The sequence below is a fragment of the Pelobates fuscus genome, chromosome 4 (genome assembly GCF_036172605.1).
Source record: "Pelobates fuscus isolate aPelFus1 chromosome 4, aPelFus1.pri, whole genome shotgun sequence".
NCBI lineage: Eukaryota > Metazoa > Chordata > Amphibia > Anura > Pelobatidae > Pelobates > Pelobates fuscus.
Window position 1 is genome coordinate 14,754,918 of NC_086320.1, and position 23,214 is coordinate 14,778,131.

The 23,214-nt window shown below is 41.3% G+C and overlaps 16 non-coding genes across 16 annotated transcripts; all 16 read right to left on the minus strand.

Moving 5' to 3' along the window:
- Positions 1-1,744: 1,744 nt before the first annotated feature.
- Positions 1,745-1,833, minus strand: TRNAY-GUA (transfer RNA tyrosine (anticodon GUA)). Its single transcript is given in 2 exon segments — positions 1,745-1,780; positions 1,797-1,833. It is a non-coding gene; the product is annotated as a tRNA-Tyr (tRNA).
- A 1,398-nt stretch (positions 1,834-3,231) lies between these two features.
- Positions 3,232-3,319, minus strand: TRNAY-GUA (transfer RNA tyrosine (anticodon GUA)). The gene is given in 2 exon segments: positions 3,232-3,267; positions 3,283-3,319. It is a non-coding gene; the product is annotated as a tRNA-Tyr (tRNA).
- Positions 3,320-4,717: 1,398 nt separating this feature from the next.
- Positions 4,718-4,805, minus strand: TRNAY-GUA (transfer RNA tyrosine (anticodon GUA)). Its single transcript is given in 2 exon segments — positions 4,718-4,753; positions 4,769-4,805. It is a non-coding gene; the product is annotated as a tRNA-Tyr (tRNA).
- Positions 4,806-6,090: 1,285 nt separating this feature from the next.
- On the minus strand, positions 6,091-6,179 carry TRNAY-GUA (transfer RNA tyrosine (anticodon GUA)). Its single transcript is given in 2 exon segments — positions 6,091-6,126; positions 6,143-6,179. It is a non-coding gene; the product is annotated as a tRNA-Tyr (tRNA).
- A 4,343-nt stretch (positions 6,180-10,522) lies between these two features.
- TRNAY-GUA (transfer RNA tyrosine (anticodon GUA)) lies at positions 10,523-10,611 on the minus strand. The gene is given in 2 exon segments: positions 10,523-10,558; positions 10,575-10,611. It is a non-coding gene; the product is annotated as a tRNA-Tyr (tRNA).
- A 1,397-nt stretch (positions 10,612-12,008) lies between these two features.
- TRNAY-GUA (transfer RNA tyrosine (anticodon GUA)) lies at positions 12,009-12,097 on the minus strand. The gene is given in 2 exon segments: positions 12,009-12,044; positions 12,061-12,097. It is a non-coding gene; the product is annotated as a tRNA-Tyr (tRNA).
- A 965-nt stretch (positions 12,098-13,062) lies between these two features.
- Positions 13,063-13,135, minus strand: TRNAA-AGC (transfer RNA alanine (anticodon AGC)). The gene has a single exon. It is a non-coding gene; the product is annotated as a tRNA-Ala (tRNA).
- Positions 13,136-13,496: 361 nt separating this feature from the next.
- TRNAY-GUA (transfer RNA tyrosine (anticodon GUA)) lies at positions 13,497-13,585 on the minus strand. Its single transcript is given in 2 exon segments — positions 13,497-13,532; positions 13,549-13,585. It is a non-coding gene; the product is annotated as a tRNA-Tyr (tRNA).
- Positions 13,586-14,982: 1,397 nt separating this feature from the next.
- Positions 14,983-15,071, minus strand: TRNAY-GUA (transfer RNA tyrosine (anticodon GUA)). Its single transcript is given in 2 exon segments — positions 14,983-15,018; positions 15,035-15,071. It is a non-coding gene; the product is annotated as a tRNA-Tyr (tRNA).
- A 965-nt stretch (positions 15,072-16,036) lies between these two features.
- Positions 16,037-16,109, minus strand: TRNAA-AGC (transfer RNA alanine (anticodon AGC)). The gene has a single exon. It is a non-coding gene; the product is annotated as a tRNA-Ala (tRNA).
- A 361-nt stretch (positions 16,110-16,470) lies between these two features.
- On the minus strand, positions 16,471-16,559 carry TRNAY-GUA (transfer RNA tyrosine (anticodon GUA)). The gene is given in 2 exon segments: positions 16,471-16,506; positions 16,523-16,559. It is a non-coding gene; the product is annotated as a tRNA-Tyr (tRNA).
- A 1,398-nt stretch (positions 16,560-17,957) lies between these two features.
- On the minus strand, positions 17,958-18,046 carry TRNAY-GUA (transfer RNA tyrosine (anticodon GUA)). Its single transcript is given in 2 exon segments — positions 17,958-17,993; positions 18,010-18,046. It is a non-coding gene; the product is annotated as a tRNA-Tyr (tRNA).
- A 965-nt stretch (positions 18,047-19,011) lies between these two features.
- TRNAA-AGC (transfer RNA alanine (anticodon AGC)) lies at positions 19,012-19,084 on the minus strand. Its single transcript has one exon. It is a non-coding gene; the product is annotated as a tRNA-Ala (tRNA).
- Positions 19,085-19,445: 361 nt separating this feature from the next.
- TRNAY-GUA (transfer RNA tyrosine (anticodon GUA)) lies at positions 19,446-19,534 on the minus strand. The gene is given in 2 exon segments: positions 19,446-19,481; positions 19,498-19,534. It is a non-coding gene; the product is annotated as a tRNA-Tyr (tRNA).
- A 2,451-nt stretch (positions 19,535-21,985) lies between these two features.
- Positions 21,986-22,058, minus strand: TRNAA-AGC (transfer RNA alanine (anticodon AGC)). Its single transcript has one exon. It is a non-coding gene; the product is annotated as a tRNA-Ala (tRNA).
- Positions 22,059-22,419: 361 nt separating this feature from the next.
- On the minus strand, positions 22,420-22,508 carry TRNAY-GUA (transfer RNA tyrosine (anticodon GUA)). Its single transcript is given in 2 exon segments — positions 22,420-22,455; positions 22,472-22,508. It is a non-coding gene; the product is annotated as a tRNA-Tyr (tRNA).
- Positions 22,509-23,214: the final 706 nt, after the last annotated feature.

Below are 23,214 nucleotides of genomic sequence, written 5' to 3' on the forward strand. Positions count from 1 at the left end.
AGAACAAGCAATGCCAGGTCTTTATGCCAGAACCTCCTCTCCCCTGAAGAAAAAGAAACAAAGAAAATAAGGGAAAGCATTCTTCAGAGTAGAACTGAACAAACAACCTAAGGAATTCTACTTGGGAAAAGTGCACCAATTAACAGCAACAAGAAAAAAAACACATGTCCTTCGAGCCGGAAATGAACCAGCAACCTAAGGATTGCTATCGTATACCAACTACAGTCCTCCGCTCTACAAGAAAAAAAAGAACATGTCCTTCGAGCCGGAATTGAACCAGCAACCTAAGGATAGCTACCGTATACCAACTACAGTCCTCCGCTCTACCAGCTGAGCTATCGAAGGTAATTTGTGAATTTACTCAATGTCAAAGTAGGAAATTTTTGAAGAATCAGGTAAGCAGTTAAACAGTTTGCAACATGCTGCTGTGGCAATGACATCCAGGTCAACAAAAAGTTCAAACTAAGCACCCTTCCTTTAAAAGAAGAATCAGCCACTGGAGAATGCGGGCATCGATCCCGCTACCTCTCACATGCAAAGCAAGCGCTCTACCATTTGAGCTAATCCCCCACTTTTCCGCTTATATCCCGTATAACTTGTGACCCCAGAGGCAGAACCAGAGACAAAAAAAGGAAATGCTTTGAAAAGTCAAAGCGCTAGAATGCAGATTTTAAGCCTGCCAAGCTCTTAAACTTTGCGTACCGATAGAATATAGAGCATGATACTGAGTGGATGAAGACCAAAAAAACAAAAGGCAATTGAAAGAAAAATGTAACAGCAGGAACAAGCAATGCCAGATCTCTACGCAAGGACCTCCTCTCCCCTTAAGAAAAATAAACAATGAAAATGAGGCAAAGAATCCTTCAGGGCAGAACTGAAGCAGCAATCCGAGAAACGCTATTTGAGGGAAATGGGAGAAGAAGTAGTGGGATGAGTGAAATATGGGAATTTACCAAGCCACCAGAAAAAAAAAAAACAACATGTCCTTTGAGTTGGAATTGAACCAGCGACCAAAGGGGAAAGAAAGAAAATTCCATGAAAAGGCAAAGTGCTAGAATGCAGTTTTTGTGGTTGCCAAGGTAAGGCAAGCAAAGGCCAATAAAATTTCTCATTGAGTTCAACTTTTTTACATTTCTAGTTGTGTCTAAGAATTCCTCTTGAATCGTGCATGTTGTTTTTGTCAAATGTGGAAGTATGCAAAAAACGAGATGGAGATGGACAATCGATGTAAGCTTGTTGTTCATGTTAGATTTTTTTCCAGCATTGCTATAGCAACTAGTTCAAGCAAACGCTTTGAAAAAAAGACTAATTGGAGGATGCGGGCATCGATCCCGCTACCTCTCACATGCTAAGCGAGCGCTCTACCATTTGAGCTAATCACCCACATGTGTGCCACATCAGCTCTGTGTACTGGTAGAATATAGAACATAATACAAGACGGATGAAGGCAAAAACCAAAAAGGCAACTGTAAGAAAAAAACCAAAGCAAGAACAAGCAATGCCAGGTCTTTATGCCAGAACCTCCTCTCCCCTGAAGAAAAAGAAGCAAAGAAAATAAGGGAAAGCATTCTTCAGAGTAGAACTGAACAAACAACCTAAGGAATTCTACTTGGGAAAAGTGCACCAATTAACAGCAACAAGAAAAAAAACACATGTCCTTCGAGCCGGAAATGAACCAGCAACCTAAGGATTGCTATCGTATACCAACTACAGTCCTCCGCTCTACAAGAAAAAAAATCACATGTCCTTCGAGCCGGAATTGAACCAGCGACCTAAGGATTGCTACCGTATACCAACTACAGTCCTCCGCTCTACCAGCTGAGCTATCGAAGGTAATTTGTGAATTTACTCAATGTCAAAGTAGGAAATTTTTGAAGAATCAGGTAAGCAGTTAAACATTTTGCAACATGCTGCTGTGGCAATGACATCCAGGTCAACAAAAAGTTCAAACTAAGCACCCTTCCTTTAAAAGAAGAATCAGCCACTGGAGAATGCGGGCATCGATCCCGCTACCTCTCACATGCAAAGCAAGCACTCTACCATTTGAGCTAATCCCCCACTTTTCCGCTTTTATCCCGTATAACTTGTGACCCCAGAGGCAGAACCAGAGACAAAAAAAGGAAATGCTTTGAAAAGTCAAAGCGCTAGAATGCAGATTTTAAGCCTGCCAAGCTCTTAAACTTTGCGTACCGATAGAATATAGAGCATGATACTGAGTGGATGAAGACCAAAAAAACAAAAGGCAATTGAAAGAAAAATGTAACAGCAGGAACAAGCAATGCCAGATCTCTACGCAAGGACCTCCTCTCCCCTTAAGAAAAATAAACAATGAAAATGAGGCAAAGAATCCTTCAGGGCAGAACTGAAGCAGCAATCCGAGAAACGCTATTTGAGGGAAATGGGAGAAGAAGTAGTGGGATGAGTGAAATATGGGAATTTACCAAGCCACCAGAAAAAAAAAAACAACATGTCCTTTGAGTTGGAATTGAACCAGCGACCAAAGGGGAAAGAAAGAAAATACCATGAAAAGGCAAAGTGCTAGAATGCAGTTTTTGTGGTTGCCAAGGTAAGGCAAGCAAAGGCCAATAAAATTTCTCATTGAGTTCAACTTTTTTACATTTCTAGTTGTGTCTAAGAATTCCTCTTGAATCGTGCATGTTGTTTTTGTCAAATGTGGAAGTATGCAAAAAACGAGATGGAGATGGACAATCGATGTAAGCTTGTTGTTCATGTTAGATTTTTTTCCAGCATTGCTATAGCAACTAGTTCAAGCAAACGCTTTGAAAAAAAGACTAATTGGAGGATGCGGGCATCGATACCGCTACCTCTCACATGCTAAGCGAGCGCTCTACCATTTGAGCTAATCACCAACATGTGTGCCACATCAGCTCTGTGTACCGGTAGAATATAGCACATAATACAAGACGGATGAAGGCAAAAACCAAAAAGGCAACTGTAAGAAAAAAACCAAAGCAAGAACAAGCAATGCCAGGTCTTTATGCCAGAACCTCCTCTCCCCTGAAGAAAAAGAAGCAAAGAAAATAAGGGAAAGCATTCTTCAGAGTGGAACTGAACAAACAACCTAAAGAATTCTACTTGGGAAAAGTGCACCAATTAACAGCAACAAGAAAAAAAACACATGTCCTTCGAGCCGGAAATGAACCAGCAACCTAAGGATTGCTATCGTATACCAACTACAGTCCTCCGCTCTACAAGAAAAAAAAGCACATGTCCTTCGAGCCGGAATTGAACCAGCGACCTAAGGATTGCTACCGTTACCAACTACAGTCCTCCGCTCTACCAGCTGAGCTATCGAAGGTAATTTGTGAATTTACTCAATGTCAAAGTAGGAAATTTTTGAAGAATCAGGTAAGCAGTTAAACATTTTGCAACATGCTGCTGTGGCAATGACATCCAGGTCAACAAAAAGTTCAAACTAAGCACCCTTCCTTTAAAAGAAGAATCAGCCACTGGAGAATGTGGGCATCGATCCCGCTACCACTCACATGCAAAGCAAGCGCTCTACCATTTGAGCTAATCCCCCACATTTCCGCTTTTATCCTGTATAACTTGTGACCCCAGAGGCAGAGCCAGAGACAAAAAAAGGAAATGCTTTGAAAAGTCAAAGTGCTAGAATGCAGATTTTAAGCCTGCCAAGCTCTTAAACTTTGCGTACCGATAGAATATAGAGCATGATACTGAGTGGATGAAGACCAAAAAAACAAAAGGCAATTGAAAGAAAAATGTAACAGCAGGAACAAGCAATGCCAGATCTCTACGCAAGGACCTCCTCTCCCCTTAAGAAAAATAAACAATGAAAATGAGGCAAAGAATCCTTCAGGGCAGAACTGAAGCAGCAATCCGAGAAACGCTATTTGAGGGAAATGGGAGAAGAAGTAGTGGGATGAGTGAAATATGGGAATTTACCAAGCCACCAGAAAAAAAAAAACAACATGTCCTTTGAGTTGGAATTGAACCAGCGACCAAAGGGGAAAGAAAGAAAATACCATGAAAAGGCAAAGTGCTAGAATGCAGTTTTTGTGGTTGCCAAGGTAAGGCAAGCAAAGGCCAATAAAATTTCTCATTGAGTTCAACTTTTTTACATTTCTAGTTGTGTCTAAGAATTCCTCTTGAATCGTGCATGTTGTTTTTGTCAAATGTGGAAGTATGCAAAAAACGAGATGGAGATGGACAATCGATGTAAGCTTGTTGTTCATGTTAGATTTTTTTCCAGCATTGCTATAGCAACTAGTTCAAGCAAACGCTTTGAAAAAAAGACTAATTGGAGGATGCGGGCATCGATACCGCTACCTCTCACATGCTAAGCGAGCGCTCTACCATTTGAGCTAATCACCAACATGTGTGCCACATCAGCTCTGTGTACCGGTAGAATATAGCACATAATACAAGACGGATGAAGGCAAAAACCAAAAAGGCAACTGTAAGAAAAAAACCAAAGCAAGAACAAGCAATGCCAGGTCTTTATGCCAGAACCTCCTCTCCCCTGAAGAAAAAGAAGCAAAGAAAATAAGGGAAAGCATTCTTCAGAGTGGAACTGAACAAACAACCTAAAGAATTCTACTTGGGAAAAGTGCACCAATTAACAGCAACAAGAAAAAAAACACATGTCCTTCGAGCCGGAAATGAACCAGCAACCTAAGGATTGCTATCGTATACCAACTACAGTCCTCCGCTCTACAAGAAAAAAAAGCACATGTCCTTCGAGCCGGAATTGAACCAGCGACCTAAGGATTGCTACCGTTACCAACTACAGTCCTCCGCTCTACCAGCTGAGCTATCGAAGGTAATTTGTGAATTTACTCAATGTCAAAGTAGGAAATTTTTGAAGAATCAGGTAAGCAGTTAAACATTTTGCAACATGCTGCTGTGGCAATGACATCCAGGTCAACAAAAAGTTCAAACTAAGCACCCTTCCTTTAAAAGAAGAATCAGCCACTGGAGAATGTGGGCATCGATCCCGCTACCACTCACATGCAAAGCAAGCGCTCTACCATTTGAGCTAATCCCCCACATTTCCGCTTTTATCCTGTATAACTTGTGACCCCAGAGGCAGAGCCAGAGACAAAAAAAGGAAATGCTTTGAAAAGTCAAAGTGCTAGAATGCAGATTTTAAGCCTGCCAAGCTCTTAAACTTTGCGTACCGATAGAATATAGAGCATGATACTGAGTGGATGAAGACCAAAAAAACAAAAGGCAATTGAAAGAAAAATGTAACAGCAGGAACAAGCAATGCCAGATCTCTACGCAAAGACCTCCTCTCCCCTTAAGAAAAATAAACAATGAAAATGAGGCAAAGAATCCTTCAGGGCAGAACTGAAGCAGCAATCCGAGAAACGCTATTTGAGGGAAATGGGAGAAGAAGTAGTGGGATGAGTGAAATATGGGAATTTACCAAGCCACAAGAAAAAAAAAAACAACATGTCCTTTGAGTTGGAATTGAACCAGCGACCAAAGGGGAAAGAAAGAAAATACCATGAAAAGGCAAAGTGCTAGAATGCAGTTTTTGTGGTTGCCAAGGTAAGGCAAGCAAAGGCCAATACAATTTCTCATTGAGTTCAACTTTTTACATTTCTAGTTGTGTCTAAGAATTCCTCTTGAATCGTGCATGTTGTTTTTGTCAAATGTGGAAGTATGCAAATAACGAGATGGAGATGGACAATCGATGTAAGCTTGTTGTTCATGTTAGATTTTTTTCCAGCATTGCTATAGCAACTAGTTCAAGCAAACGCTTTGAAAAAAAGACTAATTGGAGGATGCGGGCATCGATCCCGCTACCTCTCACATGCTAAGCGAGAGCACATGTGTGCCACATCAGCTCTGTGTACCGGTAGAATATAGAACATAATACAAGACGGATGAAGGCAAAAACCAAAAAGGCAACTGTAAGAAAAAAACCAAAGCAAAAACAAGCAATGCCAGGTCTTTATGCCAGAACCTCCTCTCCCCTGAAGAAAAAGAAGCAAAGAAAATAAGGGAAAGCATTCTTCAGAGTAGAACTGAACAAACAACCTAAGGAATTCTACTTGGGAAAAGTGCACCAATTAACAGCAACAAGAAAAAAAACACATGTCCTTCGAGCCGGAATTGAACCAGCGACCTAAGGATTGCTACAGTATACCAACTACAGTCCTCCGCTCTACCAGCTGAGCTATCGAAGGTAATTTGTGAATTCACTCAATGTCAAAGTAGGAAATTTTTGAAGAATCAGGTAAGCAGTTAAACATTTTGCAACATGCTGCTGTGGCAATGACATCCAGGTCAACAAAAAGTTCAAACTAAGCACCCTTCCTTTAAAAGAAGAATCAGCCACTGGAGAATGCGGGCATCGATCCCGCTACCTCTCACATGCAAAGCAAGCGCTCTACCATTTGAGCTAATCCCCCACTTTTCCGCTTTTATCCCGTATAACTTGTGACCCCAGAGGCAGAACCAGAGACAAAAAAAGGAAATGCTTTGAAAAGTCAAAGCGCTAGAATTCAGATTTTAAGCCTGCCAAGCTCTTAAACTTTGCGTACCGATAGAATATAGAGCATGATACTGAGTGGATGAAGACCAAAAAAACAAAAGGCAATTGAAAGAAAAATGTAACAGCAGGAACAAGCAATGCCAGATCTCTACGCAAGGACCTCCTCTCCCCTTAAGAAAAATAAACAATGAAAATGAGGCAAAGAATCCTTCAGGGCAGAACTGAAGCAGCAATCCGAGAAACGCTATTTGAGGGAAATGGGAGAAGAAGTAGTGGGATGAGTGAAATATGGGAATTTACCAAGCCACCAGAACAAAAAAAAACATGTCCTTTGAGTTGGAATTGAACCAGCGACCAAAGGGGAAAGAAAGAAAATACCATGAAAAGGCAAAATGCTAGAATGCAGTTTTTGTGGTTGCCAAGGTAAGGCAAGCAAAGGCCAATAAAATTTCTCATTGAGTTCAACTTTTTACATTTCTAGTTGTGTCTAAGAATTCCTCTTGAATCGTGCATGTTGTTTTTGTCAAATGTGGAAGTATGCAAATAACGAGATGGAGATGGACAATCGATGTAAGCTTGTTGTTCATGTTAGATTTTTTTCCAGCATTGCTATAGCAACTAGTTCAAGCAAACGCTTTGAAAAAAAGACTAATTGGAGGATGCGGGCATCGATCCCGCTACCTCTCACATGCTAAGCGAGAGCACATGTGTGCCACATCAGCTCTGTGTACCGGTAGAATATAGAACATAATACAAGACGGATGAAGGCAAAAACCAAAAACGCAACTGTAAGAAAAAAAACAAAGCAAGAACAAGCAATGCCAGGTCTTTATGCCAGAACCTCCTCTCCCCTGAAGAAAAAGAAGCAAAGAAAATAAGGGAAAGCATTCTTCAGAGTAGAACTGAACAAACAACCTAAGGAATTCTACTTGGGAAAAGTGCACCAATTAACAGCAACAAGAAAAAAAACACATGTCCTTCGAGCCGGAAATGAACCAGCAACCTAAGGATTGCTATTGTATACCAACTACAGTCCTCCGCTCTACAAGAAAAAAAGCACATGTCCTTCGAGCCGGAATTGAACCAGCGACCTAAGGATTGCTACCGTATACCAACTACAGTTCTCCGCTCTACCAGCTGAGCTAACGAAGGTAATTTGTGAATTTACTCAATGTCAAAGTAGGACATTTTTGAAGAATCAGGTAAGCAGTTAAACATTTTGCAACATGCTGCTGTGGCAATGACATCCAGGTCAACAAAAAGTTCAAACTAAGCACCCTTCCTTTAAAAACAGAATCAGCCACTGGAGAATGCGGGCATCGATCCCGCTACCTCTCACATGCAAAGCAAGCGCTCTACCATTTGAGCTAATCCCCCACTTTTCCGCTTATATCCCGCATAACTTGTGACCCCAGAGGCAGAACCAGAGACAAAAAAAGGAAATGCTTTGAAAAGTCAAAGCGCTAGAATGCAGATTTTAAGCCTGCCAAGCTCTTAAACTTTGCGTACCGATAGAATATAGAGCATGATACTGAGTGGATGAAGACCAAAAAAACAAAAGGCAATTGAAAGAAAAATGTAACAGCAGGAACAAGCAATGCCAGATCTCTACGCAAGGACCTCCTCTCCCTTAAGAAAAATAAACAATGAAAATGAGGCAAAGAATCCTTCAGGGCAGAACTGAAGCAGCAATCCGAGAAACGCTATTTGAGGGAAATGGGAGAAGAAGTAGTGGGATGAGTGAAATATGGGAATTTACCAAGCCACCAGAACAAAAAAAAACAACATGTCCTTTGAGTTGGAATTGAACCAGCGACCAAAGGGGAAAGAAAGAAAATACCATGAAAAGGCAAAGTGCTAGAATGCAGTTTTTGTGGTTGCCAAGGTAAGGCAAGCAAAGGCCAATAAAATTTCTCATTGAGTTCAACTTTTTTACATTTCTAGTTGTGTCTAAGAATTCCTCTTGAATCGTGCATGTTGTTTTTGTCAAATGTGGAAGTATGCAAATAACGAGATGGAGATGGACAATTGATGTAAGCTTGTTGTTCATGTTAGATTTTTTCCAGCATTGCTATAGCAACTAGTTCAAGCAAACGCTTTGAAAAAAAGACTTATTGGAGAATGCGGGCATCGATCCCGCTACCTCTCACATGCTAAGCGCGCGCTCTACCATTTGAGCTAATCCCCCACATGTGTGTCACATCAGCTCTGTGTACAGGTAGAATATAGAACATAATACAAGACGGATGAAGGCAAAAACCAAAAAGGCAACTGTAAGAAAAAAACCAAAGCAAGAACAAGCAATGCCAGGTCTTTATGCCAGAACCTCCTCTCCCCTGAAGAAAAAGAAGCAAAGAAAATGAGGGAAAGCATCCTTCAGAGTAGAACTGAACAAACAACCTAAGGAATTCTACTTGGGAAAAGTGCACCAATTAACAGCAACAAGAAAAAAAACACATGTCCTTCGAGCCGGAAATGAACCAGCAACCTAAGGATTGCTATCGTATACCAACTACAGTACTCCGCTCTACAAGAAAAAAAAGCACATGTCCTTCGAGCCAGAATTGAACCAGCGACCTAAGGATTGCTACCGTATCCCAACTACAGTCCTCCGCTCTACCAGCTGAGCTATCGAAGGTAATTTGTGAATTTACTCAATGTCAAAGTAGGAAATTTTTGAAGAATCAGGTAAGCAGTTAAACAGTTTGCAACATGCTGCTGTGGCAATGACATCCAGGTCAACAAAAAGTTCAAACTAAGCACCCTTCCTTTAAAAACAGAATCAGCCACTGGAGAATGCAGGCATCGATCCCGCTACCTCTCACATGCAAAGCAAGCGCTCTACCATTTGAGCTAATCCCCCACTTTTCCGCTTATATCCCGCATAACTTGTGACCCCAGAGGCAGAACCAGAGACAAAAAAAGGAAATGCTTTGAAAAGTCAAAGCGCTAGAATGCAGATTTTAAGCCTGCCAAGCTCTTAAACTTTGCGTACCGATAGAATATAGAGCATGATACTGAGTGGATGAAGACCAAAAAAACAAAAGGCAATTGAAAGAAAAATGTAACAGCAGGAACAAGCAATGCCAGATCTCTACGCAAGGACCTCCTCTCCCTTAAGAAAAATAAACAATGAAAATGAGGCAAAGAATCCTTCAGGGCAGAACTGAAGCAGCAATCCGAGAAACGCTATTTGAGGGAAATGGGAGAAGAAGTAGTGGGATGAGTGAAATATGGGAATTTACCAAGCCACCAGAACAAAAAAAAACAACATGTCCTTTGAGTTGGAATTGAACCAGCGACCAAAGGGGAAAGAAAGAAAATACCATGAAAAGGCAAAGTGCTAGAATGCAGTTTTTGTGGTTGCCAAGGTAAGGCAAGCAAAGGCCAATAAAATTTCTCATTGAGTTCAACTTTTTTACATTTCTAGTTGTGTCTAAGAATTCCTCTTGAATCGTGCATGTTGTTTTTGTCAAATGTGGAAGTATGCAAATAACGAGATGGAGATGGACAATTGATGTAAGCTTGTTGTTCATGTTAGATTTTTTCCAGCATTGCTATAGCAACTAGTTCAAGCAAACGCTTTGAAAAAAAGACTTATTGGAGAATGCGGGCATCGATCCCGCTACCTCTCACATGCTAAGCGAGCGCTCTACCATTTGAGCTAATCCCCCACATGTGTGTCACATCAGCTCTGTGTACAGGTAGAATATAGAACATAATACAAGACGGATGAAGGCAAAAACCAAAAAGGCAACTGTAAGAAAAAAACCAAAGCAAGAACAAGCAATGCCAGGTCTTTATGCCAGAACCTCCTCTCCCCTGAAGAAAAAGAAGCAAAGAAAATGAGGGAAAGCATCCTTCAGAGTAGAACTGAACAAACAACCTAAGGAATTCTACTTGGGAAAAGTGCACCAATTAACAGCAACAAGAAAAAAAACACATGTCCTTCGAGCCGGAAATGAACCAGCAACCTAAGGATTGCTATCGTATACCAACTACAGTACTCCGCTCTACAAGAAAAAAAAGCACATGTCCTTCGAGCCGGAATTGAACCAGCGACCTAAGGATTGCTACCGTATCCCAACTACAGTCCTCCGCTCTACCAGCTGAGCTATCGAAGGTAATTTGTGAATTTACTCAATGTCAAAGTAGGAAATTTTTGAAGAATCAGGTAAGCAGTTAAACAGTTTGCAACATGCTGCTGTGGCAATGACATCCAGGTCAACAAAAAGTTCAAACTAAGCACCCTTCCTTTAAAAGAAGAATCAGCCACTGGAGAATGCGGGCATCGATCCCGCTACCTCTCACATGCAAAGCGAGCGCTCTACCATTTGAGCTAATTCCCCACTTTTCCGCTTTTATCCCGTATAACTTGTGACCCCAGAGGCAGAACCAGAGACAAAAAAATGAAATGCCTTGAAAAGTCAAAGCGCTAGAATGCAGATTTTAAGCATGCCAAGCTCTTAAACTTTGCGTACCGATAGAATATAGAGCATGATACTGAGAGGATGAAGACCAAAAAAACAAAAGGCAATTGAAAGAAAAATGTAACAGCAGGAACAAGCAATGCCAGATCTCTACGCAAGGACCTCCTCTCCCCTTAAGAAAAATAAACAATGAAAATGAGGCAAAGAATCCTTCAGGGCAGAACTGAAGCAGCAATCCGAGAAACGCTATTTGAGGGAAATGGGAGAAGAAGTAGTGGGATGAGTGAAATATGGGAATTTACCAAGCCACCAGAACAAAAAAAACAACATGTCCTTTGAGTTGGAATTGAACCAGCGACCAAAGGGGAAAGAAAGAAAATACCATGAAAAGGCAAAGTGCTAGAATGCAGTTTTTGTGGTTGCCAAGGTAAGGCAAGCAAAGGCCAATAAAATTTCTCATTGAGTTCAACTTTTTTACATTTCTAGTTGTGTCTAAGAATTCCTCTTGAATCGTGCATGTTGTTTTTGTCAAATGTGGAAGTATGCAAATAACGAGATGGAGATGGACAATCGATGTAAGCTTGTTGTTCATGTTAGATTTTTTCCAGCATTGCTATAGCAACTAGTTCAAGCAAACGCTTTGAAAAAAAGACTTATTGGAGAATGCGGGCATCGATCCCGCTACCTCTCACATGCTAAGCGAGCGCTCTACCATTTGAGCTAATCCCCCACATGTGTGTCACATCAGCTCTGTGTACCGGTAGAATATAGAACATAATACAAGACGGATGAAGGCAAAAACCAAAAAGGCAACTGTAAGAAAAAAACCAAAGCAAGAACAAGCAATGCCAGGTCTTTATGCCAGAACCTCCTCTCCCCTGAAGAAAAAGAAGCAAAGAAAATGAGGGAAAGCATCCTTCAGAGTAGAACTGAACAAACAACCTAAGGAATTCTACTTGGGAAAAGTGCACCAATTAACAGCAACAAGAAAAAAAACACATGTCCTTCGAGCCGGAAATGAACCAGCAACCTAAGGATTGCTATCGTATACCAACTACAGTACTCCGCTCTACAAGAAAAAAAAGCACATGTCCTTCGAGCCGGAATTGAACCAGCGACCTAAGGATTGCTACCGTATCCCAACTACAGTCCTCCGCTCTACCAGCTGAGCTATCGAAGGTAATTTGTGAATTTACTCAATGTCAAAGTAGGAAATTTTTGAAGAATCAGGTAAGCAGTTAAACAGTTTGCAACATGCTGCTGTGGCAATGACATCCAGGTCAACAAAAAGTTCAAACTAAGCACCCTTCCTTTAAAAGAAGAATCAGCCACTGGAGAATGCGGGCATCGATCCCGCTACCTCTCACATGCAAAGCGAGCGCTCTACCATTTGAGCTAACTCCCCACTTTTCCGCTTTTATCCCGTATAACTTGTGACCCCAGAGGCAGAACCAGAGACAAAAAAATGAAATGCCTTGAAAAGTCAAAGCGCTAGAATGCAGATTTTAAGCCTGCCAAGCTCTTAAACTTTGCGTACCGATAGAATATAGAGCATGATACTGAGAGGATGAAGACCAAAAAAACAAAAGGCAATTGAAAGAAAAATGTAACAGCAGGAACAAGCAATGCCAGATCTCTACGCAAGGACCTCCTCTCCCCTTAAGAAAAATAAACAATGAAAATGAGGCAAAGAATCCTTCAGGGCAGAACTGAAGCAGCAATCCGAGAAACGCTATTTGAGGGAAATGGGAGAAGAAGTAGTGGGATGAGTGAAATATGGGAATTTACCAAGCCACCAGAACAAAAAAAAACAACATGTCCTTTGAGTTGGAATTGAACCAGCGACCAAAGGGGAAAGAAAGAAAATACCATGAAAAGGCAAAGTGCTAGAATGCAGTTTTTGTGGTTGCCAAGGTAAGGCAAGCAAAGGCCAATAAAATTTCTCATTGAGTTCAACTTTTTTACATTTCTAGTTGTGTCTAAGAATTCCTCTTGAATCGTGCATGTAATTTTTGTCAAATGTGGAAGTATGCAAATAACGAGATGGAGATGGACAATCGATGTAAGCTTGTTGTTCATGTTAGATTTTTTTCCAGCATTGCTATAGCAACTAGTTCAAGCAAACGCTTTGAAAAAAAGACTAATTGGAGGATGCGGGCATCGATCCCGCTACCTCTCACATGCTAAGCGAGCGCTCTACCATTTGAGCTAATCCCCCACATGTGTGCCACATCAGCTCTGTGTACCGGTAGAATATAGAACATAATACAAGACGGATGAAGGCAAAAACCAAAAAGGCAACTTTAAGAAAAAAACCAAAGCAAGAACAAGCAATGCCAGGTCTTTATGCCAGAACCTCCTCTCCCCTGAAGAAAAAGAAGCAAAGAAAATGAGGGAAAGCATCCTTCAGAGTAGAACTGAACAAGCAACCTAAGGAATTCTACTTGGGAAAAGTGCACCAATTAACAGCAACAAGAAAAAAAACACATGTCCTTCGAGCCGGAAATGAACCAGCAACCTAAGGATTTCTATCGTATACCAACTACAGTACTCCGCTCTACAAGAAAAAAAAGCACATGTCCTTCGAGCCGGAATTGAACCAGCGACCTAAGGATTGCTACCGTATCCCAACTACAGTCCTCCGCTCTACCAGCTGAGCTATCGAAGGTAATTTGTGGATTTACTCAATGTCAAAGTAGGAAATTTTTGAAGAATCAGGTAAGCAGTTAAACAGTTTGCAACATGCTGCTGTGGCAATGACATCCAGGTCAACAAAAAGTTCAAACTAAGCACCCTTCCTTTAAAAGAAGAAACAGCCACTGGAGAATGCGGGCATCGATCCCGCTACCTCTCACATGCAAAGCGAGCGCTCTACCATTTGAGCTAATTCCCCACTTTTCCGCTTTTATCCCGTATAACTTGTGACCCCAGAGGCAGAACCAGAGACAAAAAAATGAAATGCCTTGAAAAGTCAAAGCGCTAGAATGCAGATTTTAAGCCTGCCAAGCTCTTAAACTTTGCGTACCGATAGAATATAGAGCATGATACTGAGAGGATGAAGACCAAAAAAACAAAAGGCAATTGAAAGAAAAATGTAACAGCAGGAACAAGCAATGCCAGATCTCTACGCAAGGACCTCCTCTCCCCTTAAGAAAAATAAACAATGAAAATGAGGCAAAGAATCCTTCAGGGCAGAACTGAAGCAGCAATCCGAGAAACGCTATTTGAGGGAAATGGGAGAAGAAGTAGTGGGATGAGTGAAATATGGGAATTTACCAAGCCACCAGAACAAAAAAAACAACATGTCCTTTGAGTTGGAATTGAACCAGCGACCAAAGGGGAAAGAAAGAAAATACCATGAAAAGGCAAAGTGCTAGAATGCAGTTTTTGTGGTTGCCAAGGTAAGGCAAGCAAAGGCCAATAAAATTTCTCATTGAGTTCAACTTTTTTACATTTCTAGTTGTGTCTAAGAATTCCTCTTGAATCGTGCATGTTGTTTTTGTCAAATGTGGAAGTATGCAAATAACGAGATGGAGATGGACAATCGATGTAAGCTTGTTGTTCATGTTAGATTTTTTCCAGCATTGCTATAGCAACTAGTTCAAGCAAACGCTTTGAAAAAAAGACTTATTGGAGAATGCGGGCATCGATCCCGCTACCTCTCACATGCTAAGCGAGCGCTCTACCATTTGAGCTAATCCCCCACATGTGTGTCACATCAGCTCTGTGTACCGGTAGAATATAGAACATAATACAAGACGGATGAAGGCAAAAACCAAAAAGGCAACTGTAAGAAAAAAACCAAAGCAAGAACAAGCAATGCCAGGTCTTTATGCCAGAACCTCCTCTCCCCTGAAGAAAAAGAAGCAAAGAAAATGAGGGAAAGCATCCTTCAGAGTAGAACTGAACAAACAACCTAAGGAATTCTACTTGGGAAAAGTGCACCAATTAACAGCAACAAGAAAAAAAACACATGTCCTTCGAGCCGGAAATGAACCAGCAACCTAAGGATTGCTATCGTATACCAACTACAGTACTCCGCTCTACAAGAAAAAAAAGCACATGTCCTTCGAGCCGGAATTGAACCAGCGACCTAAGGATTGCTACCGTATCCCAACTACAGTCCTCCGCTCTACCAGCTGAGCTATCGAAGGTAATTTGTGAATTTACTCAATGTCAAAGTAGGAAATTTTTGAAGAATCAGGTAAGCAGTTAAACAGTTTGCAACATGCTGCTGTGGCAATGACATCCAGGTCAACAAAAAGTTCAAACTAAGCACCCTTCCTTTAAAAGAAGAATCAGCCACTGGAGAATGCGGGCATCGATCCCGCTACCTCTCACATGCAAAGCGAGCGCTCTACCATTTGAGCTAACTCCCCACTTTTCCGCTTTTATCCCGTATAACTTGTGACCCCAGAGGCAGAACCAGAGACAAAAAAATGAAATGCCTTGAAAAGTCAAAGCGCTAGAATGCAGATTTTAAGCCTGCCAAGCTCTTAAACTTTGCGTACCGATAGAATATAGAGCATGATACTGAGAGGATGAAGACCAAAAAAACAAAAGGCAATTGAAAGAAAAATGTAACAGCAGGAACAAGCAATGCCAGATCTCTACGCAAGGACCTCCTCTCCCCTTAAGAAAAATAAACAATGAAAATGAGGCAAAGAATCCTTCAGGGCAGAACTGAAGCAGCAATCCGAGAAACGCTATTTGAGGGAAATGGGAGAAGAAGTAGTGGGATGAGTGAAATATGGGAATTTACCAAGCCACCAGAACAAAAAAAAACAACATGTCCTTTGAGTTGGAATTGAACCAGCGACCAAAGGGGAAAGAAAGAAAATACCATGAAAAGGCAAAGTGCTAGAATGCAGTTTTTGTGGTTACCAAGGTAAGGCAAGCAAAGGCCAATAAAATTTCTCATTGAGTTCAACTTTTTTACATTTCTAGTTGTGTCTAAGAATTCCTCTTGAATCGTGCATGTAATTTTTGTCAAATGTGGAAGTATGCAAATAACGAGATGGAGATGGACAATCGATGTAAGCTTGTTGTTCATGTTAGATTTTTTTCCAGCATTGCTATAGCAACTAGTTCAAGCAAACGCTTTGAAAAAAAGACTAATTGGAGGATGCGGGCATCGATCCCGCTACCTCTCACATGCTAAGCGAGCGCTCTACCATTTGAGCTAATCCCCCACATGTGTGCCACATCAGCTCTGTGTACCGGTAGAATATAGAACATAATACAAGACGGATGAAGGCAAAAACCAAAAAGGCAACTTTAAGAAAAAAACCAAAGCAAGAACAAGCAATGCCAGGTCTTTATGCCAGAACCTCCTCTCCCCTGAAGAAAAAGAAGCAAAGAAAATGAGGGAAAGCATCCTTCAGAGTAGAACTGAACAAGCAACCTAAGGAATTCTACTTGGGAAAAGTGCACCAATTAACAGCAACAAGAAAAAAAACACATGTCCTTCGAGCCGGAAATGAACCAGCAACCTAAGGATTTCTATCGTATACCAACTACAGTACTCCGCTCTACAAGAAAAAAAAGCACATGTCCTTCGAGCCGGAATTGAACCAGCGACCTAAGGATTGCTACCGTATCCCAACTACAGTCCTCCGCTCTACCAGCTGAGCTATCGAAGGTAATTTGTGGATTTACTCAATGTCAAAGTAGGAAATTTTTGAAGAATCAGGTAAGCAGTTAAACAGTTTGCAACATGCTGCTGTGGCAATGACATCCAGGTCAACAAAAAGTTCAAACTAAGCACCCTTCCTTTAAAAGAAGAATCAGCCACTGGAGAATGCGGGCATCGATCCCGCTACCTCTCACATGCAAAGCGAGCGCTCTACCATTTGAGCTAATTCCCCACTTTTCCGCTTTTATCCCGTATAACTTGTGACCCCAGAGGCAGAACCAGAGACAAAAAAATGAAATGCCTTGAAAAGTCAAAGGGCTAGAATGCAGATTTTAAGCCTGCCAAGCTCTTAAACTTTGCGTACCGATAGAATATAGAGCATGATACTGAGAGGATGAAGACCAAAAAAACAAAAGGCAATTGAAAGAAAAATGTAACAGCAGGAACAAGCAATGCCAGATCTCTACGCAAGGACCTCCTCTCCCCTTAAGAAAAATAAACAATGAAAATGAGGCAAAGAATCCTTCAGGGCAGAACTGAAGCAGCAATCCGAGAAACGCTATTTGAGGGAAATGGGAGAAGAAGTAGTGGGATGAGTGAAATATGGGAATTTACCAAGCCACCAGAACAAAAAAAAACAACATGTCCTTTGAGTTGGAATTGAACCAGCGACCAAAGGGGAAAGAAAGAAAATACCATGAAAAGGCAAAGTGCTAGAATGCAGTTTTTGTGGTTGCCAAGGTAAGGCAAGCAAAGGCCAATAAAATTTCTCATTGAGTTCAACTTTTTTACATTTCTAGTTGTGTCTAAGAATTCCTCTTGAATCGTGCATGTTGTTTTTGTCAAATGTGGAAGTATGCAAATAACGAGATGGAGATGGACAATCGATGTAAGCTTGTTGTTCATGTTAGATTTTTTCCAGCATTGCTATAGCAACTAGTTCAAGCAAACGCTTTGAAAAAAAGACTTATTGGAGAATGCGGGCATCGATCCCGCTACCTCTCACATGCTAAGCGAGCGCTCTACCATTTGAGCTAATCCCCCACATGTGTGTCACATCAGCTCTGTGTACCGGTAGAATATAGAACATAATACAAGACGGATGAAGGCAAAAACCAAAAAGGCAACTGTAAGAAAAAAACCAAAGCAAGAACAAGCAATGCCAGGTCTTTATGCCAGAACCTCCTCTCCCCTGAAGAAAAAGAAGCAAAGAAAATGAGGGAAAGCATCCTTCAGAGTAGAACTGAACAAACAACCTAAGGAATTCTACTTGGGAAAAGTGCACCAATTAACAGCAACAAGAAAAAAAACACATGTCCTTCGAGCCGGAAATGAACCAGCAACCTAAGGATTGCTATCGTATACCAACTACAGTACTCCGCTCTACAAGAAAAAAAAGCACATGTCCTTCGAGCCGGAATTGAACCAGCGACCTAAGGATTGCTACCGTATCCCAACTACAGTCCTCCGCTCTACCAGCTGAGCTATCGAAGGTAATTTGTGAATTTACTCAATGTCAAAGTAGGAAATTTTTGAAGAATCAGGTAAGCAGTTAAACAGTTTGCAACATGCTGCTGTGGCAATGACATCCAGGTCAACAAAAAGTTCAAACTAAGCACCCTTCCTTTAAAAGAAGAATCAGCCACTGGAGAATGCGGGCATCGATCCCGCTACCTCTCACATGCAAAGCGAGCGCTCTACCATTTGAGCTAACTCCCCACTTTTCCGCTTTTATCCCGTATAACTTGTGACCCCAGAGGCAGAACCAGAGACAAAAAAATGAAATGCCTTGAAAAGTCAAAGCGCTAGAATGCAGATTTTAAGCCTGCCAAGCTCTTAAACTTTGCGTACCGATAGAATATAGAGCATGATACTGAGAGGATGAAGACCAAAAAAACAAAAGGCAATTGAAAGAAAAATGTAACAGCAGGAACAAGCAATGCCAGATCTCTACGCAAGGACCTCCTCTCCCCTTAAGAAAAATAAACAATGAAAATGAGGCAAAGAATCCTTCAGGGCAGAACTGAAGCAGCAATCCGAGAAACGCTATTTGAGGGAAATGGGAGAAGAAGTAGTGGGATGAGTGAAATATGGGAATTTACCAAGCCACCAGAACAAAAAAAAACAACATGTCCTTTGAGTTGGAATTGAACCAGCGACCAAAGGGGAAAGAAAGAAAATACCATGAAAAGGCAAAGTGCTAGAATGCAGTTTTTGTGGTTACCAAGGTAAGGCAAGCAAAGGCCAATAAAATTTCTCATTGAGTTCAACTTTTTTACATTTCTAGTTGTGTCTAAGAATTCCTCTTGAATCGTGCATGTAATTTTTGTCAAATGTGGAAGTATGCAAATAACGAGATGGAGATGGACAATCGATGTAAGCTTGTTGTTCATGTTAGATTTTTTTCCAGCATTGCTATAGCAACTAGTTCAAGCAAACGCTTTGAAAAAAAGACTAATTGGAGGATGCGGGCATCGATCCCGCTACCTCTCACATGCTAAGCGAGCGCTCTACCATTTGAGCTAATCCCCCACATGTGTGCCACATCAGCTCTGTGTACCGGTAGAATATAGAACATAATACAAGACGGATGAAGGCAAAAACCAAAAAGGCAACTTTAAGAAAAAAACCAAAGCAAGAACAAGCAATGCCAGGTCTTTATGCCAGAACCTCCTCTCCCCTGAAGAAAAAGAAGCAAAGAAAATGAGGGAAAGCATCCTTCAGAGTAGAACTGAACAAGCAACCTAAGGAATTCTACTTGGGAAAAGTGCACCAATTAACAGCAACAAGAAAAAAAACACATGTCCTTCGAGCCGGAAATGAACCAGCAACCTAAGGATTTCTATCGTATACCAACTACAGTACTCCGCTCTACAAGAAAAAAAAGCACATGTCCTTCGAGCCGGAATTGAACCAGCGACCTAAGGATTGCTACCGTATCCCAACTACAGTCCTCCGCTCTACCAGCTGAGCTATCGAAGGTAATTTGTGGATTTACTCAATGTCAAAGTAGGAAATTTTTGAAGAATCAGGTAAGCAGTTAAACAGTTTGCAACATGCTGCTGTGGCAATGACATCCAGGTCAACAAAAAGTTCAAACTAAGCACCCTTCCTTTAAAAGAAGAAACAGCCACTGGAGAATGCGGGCATCGATCCCGCTACCTCTCACATGCAAAGCGAGCGCTCTACCATTTGAGCTAATTCCCCACTTTTCCGCTTTTATCCCGTATAACTTGTGACCCCAGAGGCAGAACCAGAGACAAAAAAATGAAATGCCTTGAAAAGTCAAAGCGCTAGAATGCAGATTTTAAGCCTGCCAAGCTCTTAAACTTTGCGTACCGATAGAATATAGAGCATGATACTGAGAGGATGAAGACCAAAAAAACAAAAGGCAATTGAAAGAAAAATGTAACAGCAGGAACAAGCAATGCCAGATCTCTACGCAAGGACCTCCTCTCCCCTTAAGAAAAATAAACAATGAAAATGAGGCAAAGAATCCTTCAGGGCAGAACTGAAGCAGCAATCCGAGAAACGCTATTTGAGGGAAATGGGAGAAGAAGTAGTGGGATGAGTGAAATATGGGAATTTACCAAGCCACCAGAACAAAAAAAACAACATGTCCTTTGAGTTGGAATTGAACCAGCGACCAAAGGGGAAAGAAAGAAAATACCATGAAAAGGCAAAGTGCTAGAATGCAGTTTTTGTGGTTGCCAAGGTAAGGCAAGCAAAGGCCAATGAAATTTCTCATTGAGTTCAACTTTTTTACATTTCTAGTTGTGTCTAAGAATTCCTCTTGAATCGTGCATGTTGTTTTTGTCAAATGTGGAAGTATGCAAATAACGAGATGGAGATGGACAATCGATGTAAGCTTGTTGTTCATGTTAGATTTTTTCCAGCATTGCTATAGCAACTAGTTCAAGCAAACGCTTTGAAAAAAAGACTTATTGGAGAATGCAGGCATCGATCCCGCTACCTCTCACATGCTAAGCGAGCGCTCTACCATTTGAGCTAATCCCCCACATGTGTGTCACATCAGCTCTGTGTACCGGTAGAATATAGAACATAATACAAGATGGATGAAGGCAAAAATAAAAAAGGCAACTGTAAGAAAAAAACCAAAGCAAGAACAAGCAATGCCAGGTCTTTATGCCAGAACCTCCTCTCCCCTGAAGAAAAAGAAGCAAAGAAAATGAGGGAAAGCATCCTTCAGAGTAGAACTGAACAAACAACCTAAGGAATTCTACTTGGGAAAAGTGCACCAATTAACAGCAACAAGAAAAAAAACACATGTCCTTCGAGCCGGAAATGAACCAGCAACCTAAGGATTGCTATCGTATACCAACTACAGTACTCCGCTCTACAAGAAAAAAAAGCACATGTCCTTCGAGCAGAAATTGAACCAGCGACCTAAGGATTGCTACCGTATCCCAACTACAGTCCTCCGCTCTACCAGATGAGCTATCGAAGGTAATTTGTGAATATACTCAATGTCAAAGTAGGAAATTTTTGAAGAATCAGGTAAGCAGTTAAACAGTTTGCAACATGCTGCTGTGGCAATGACATCCAGGTCAACAAAAAGTTCAAACTAAGCACCCTTCCTTTAAAAGAAGAATCAGCCACTGGAGAATGCGGGCATCGATCCCGCTACCTCTCACATGCAAAGCGAGCGCTCTACCATTTGAGCTAATTCCCCACTTTTCCGCTTTTATCCCGTATAACTTGTGACCCCAGAGGCAGAACCAGAGACAAAAAAATGAAATGCCTTGAAAAGTCAAAGGGCTAGAATGCAGATTTTAAGCCTGCCAAGCTCTTAAACTTTGCGTACCGATAGAATATAGAGCATGATACTGAGAGGATGAAGACCAAAAAAACAAAAGGCAATTGAAAGAAAAATGTAACAGCAGGAACAAGCAATGCCAGATCTCTACGCAAGGACCTCCTCTCCCCTTAAGAAAAATAAACAATGAAAATGAGGCAAAGAATCCTTCAGGGCAGAACTGAAGCAGCAATCCGAGAAACGCTATTTGAGGGAAATGGGAGAAGAAGTAGTGGGATGAGTGAAATATGGGAATTTACCAAGCCACCAGAACAAAAAAAAACAACATGTCCTTTGAGTTGGAATTGAACCAGCGACCAAAGGGGAAAGAAAGAAAATACCATGAAAAGGCAAAGTGCTAGAATGCAGTTTTTGTGGTTGCCAAGGTAAGGCAAGCAAAGGCCAATAAAATTTCTCATCGAGTTCAACTTTTTTACATTTCTAGTTGTGTCTAAGAATTCCTCTTGAATCGTGCATGTAATTTTTGTCAAATGTGGAAGTATGCAAATAACGAGATGGAGATGGACAATCGATGTAAGCTTGTTGTTCATGTTAGATTTTTTTCCGGCATTGCTATAGCAACTAGTTCAAGCAAACGCTTTGAAAAAAAGACTAATTGGAGGATGCGGGCATCGATCCCGCTACCTCTCACATGCTAAGCGAGCGCTCTACCATTTGAGCTAATCCCCCACATGTGTGCCACATCAGCTCTGTGTACCGGTAAAATATAGAACATAATACAAGACGGATGAAGGCAAAAACCAAAAAGGCAACTGTAAGAAAAAAACCAAAGCAAGAACAAGCAATGCCAGGTCTTTATGCCAGAACCTCCTCTCCCCTGAAGAAAAAGAAGCAAAGAAAATGAGGGAAAGCATCCTTCAGAGTAGAACTGAACAAGCAACCTAAGGAATTCTACTTGGGAAAAGTGCACCAATTAACAGCAACAAGAAAAAAAACACATGTCCTTCGAGCCGGAAATGAACCAGCAACCTAAGGATTTCTATCGTATACCAACTACAGTACTCCGCTCTACAAGAAAAAAAAGCACATGTCCTTCGAGCCGGAATTGAACCAGCGACCTAAGGATTGCTACCGTATCCCAACTACAGTCCTCCGCTCTACCAGCTGAGCTATCGAAGGTAATTTGTGAATTTACTCAATGTCAAAGTAGGAAATTTTTGAAGAATCAGGTAAGCAGTTTAACAGTTTGCAACATGCTGCTGTGGCAATGACATCCAGGTCAACAACAAGTTCAAACTAAGCACCCTTCCTTTAAAAGAAGAAACAGCCACTGGAGAATGCGGGCATCGATCCCGCTACCTCTCACATGCAAAGCGAGCGCTCTACCATTTGAGCTAATTCCCCACTTTTCCGCTTTTATCCCGTATAACTTGTGACCCCAGAGGCAGAACCAGAGACAAAAAAATGAAATGCCTTGAAAAGTCAAAGCGCTAGAATGCAGATTTTAAGCCTGCCAAGCTCTTAAACTTTGCGTACCGATAGAATATAGAGCATGATACTGAGAGGATGAAGACCAAAAAAACAAAAGGCAATTGAAAGAAAAATGTAACAGCAGGAACAAGCAATGCCAGATCTCTACGCAAGGACCTCCTCTCCCCTTAAGAAAAATAAACAATGAAAATGAGGCAAAGAATCCTTCAGGGCAGAACTGAAGCAGCAATCCGAGAAACGCTATTTGAGGGAAATGGGAGAAGAAGTAGTGGGATGAGTGAAATATGGGAATTTACCAAGCCACCAGAACAAAAAAAAACAACATGTCCTTTGAGTTGGAATTGAACCAGCGACCAAAGGGGAAAGAAAGAAAATACCATGAAAAGGCAAAGTG